General features: G+C 45.4%; 1 non-coding gene across 1 annotated transcript; it reads right to left on the reverse strand.

Annotated features, from left to right (window-relative positions):
* Positions 1 to 566: 566 nt before the first annotated feature.
* On the reverse strand, positions 567 to 704 carry LOC119943073. Its single transcript, XR_005455555.1, has one exon. It is a non-coding gene; the product is annotated as a small nucleolar RNA SNORA7 (small nucleolar RNA).
* Positions 705 to 1,696: the final 992 nt, after the last annotated feature.

Consider the following 1,696-nt stretch of genomic DNA (forward strand, 5'->3'; position numbering starts at 1 on the left):
CCCCGCGGCCTTACCTCCTTCCCCTCCTCACAGCACCTGCATATATGTATATATGTTTGTACGTATCTATTACTTTATTTATTTATTTTATTTGTACATATTTATTCTATTTATTTTATTTTGTTAATATGTTTTGTTTTGTTGTCTGTTTCCCCCTTCTAGACTGTGAGCCCGCTGTTGGGTAGGGACCATCTCTATATGTTGCCAACTTGTACTTCCCAAGCACTTAGTACAGTGCTCTGCACACAGTAAGCACTCAATAAATATGATTGAATGAATGAATGAATGAATGAATGAATGAATGAACTTAACTCCCTCAACCTCACAGCACTTTCGTTTGCCTTGTCTTATGCTGTTGAGTCGCCTTCGACCCATAGTGACTGCGTGGACACATCTCACCCAGAACACTCACTTCCATCTGCAATCATTCTGGTAGTGGATCCATAGAGTTTTCTTGGTAAAAATACGGAAATGGTTTACCATTGCCTCCTTCCACGCAATAAACTTTAGTCTCTACCCTGGACTCTCTCTCTTATGCCTCTGCTGTCCAGCACAGGTGAGTTTTGACTTGGAGCAGATGGCCTGCCACTCGCTAGCCACTTACCAAGCTAGGAATGGAATGGGTAGGCCCCTGCTCGACTCTCCCTCCCGTTGCCAAGACTGGTAGAGTCCTGGAAACTCTCCAGGTGCCATCCTAAGAAGGAGAGCACGTTCCTATATACCCATAGTTTAAACTTTTCATTTCCAAGTGCTTAGTACAGGTGCTCTGCAAACAGTAAGCGCTTAATAAATATGATTGAATGAATGAATGTTGTCTGTCTTCCCCGCTAGGCTGTAAGCTTGTGTCTACCATCTCTATTACACTGGACTCTCCCAAGCTCTCAGTACAGACTTCTGCATATAGTAAGCACTCAGTAAATACGATTGATCAATTTTTTGTGCCTCCATTACCACATCTGTAAAATGGGGATTATGACTGTGAGCTCTCAGTGGGACAGGGACAGTGCTCAACCCAATTATCTTGTATCTACCCTAGCGCTTAGTACAGTGGCACAGAGTAAGTGCTTAGCAAATACCATAAAAACCCCACAAACCTGGGTTCTAATCCTGATTCTATCATTTACCTGCTTTGTGACTTTGGGTAAGTCACTTAACTTCCCTGGGTCTCCATTTCCTCCTCCGTTAAATGCAGATTCAATACCAGTTTTCCCTCTGATTTATTAATAATTATTATAATTATAGTAATGGTATTTGTTAGGCACTTACTCTGTGCCAGGCACTGTACTAAGCGCTGGGGTAGGTAAGAGCAAATCGGGTTGGACACAGTCCCTGACCCACATCGGGCTACAGTCTCAATCACCATTTTACAGGTGAGGGAACTGAGGCCCAGAGAAGTCAAGTGGCTTCCCCAAGGTCACATAACAGACAAGTCATGCTATGAGCTCTCCGTGTGGGGCACGGACTCTGTCCAAACTGGTTTGATGGTATGTACCGCAGTGCTTGGCAGTGCACTTGAGGTTTTAGCAAATAACACTATTAATGCTAAATCTCTGGGAGTCCCCCAGCCCGGACCCTGGATTTCTTCTGTGTTAGACTTGGGGGGAAACCCCATCCCCAGACCAGGTCCTTGGGGAGGAGGCGTAGCTGGCAGCAGTCCCTCTCCGTGGGCCGAGTGGCCTCAGCCCCGTCCCACTTC

The sequence above is a fragment of the Tachyglossus aculeatus genome, chromosome 21, assembly GCF_015852505.1.
Source record: "Tachyglossus aculeatus isolate mTacAcu1 chromosome 21, mTacAcu1.pri, whole genome shotgun sequence".
Lineage (NCBI taxonomy): Eukaryota > Metazoa > Chordata > Mammalia > Monotremata > Tachyglossidae > Tachyglossus > Tachyglossus aculeatus.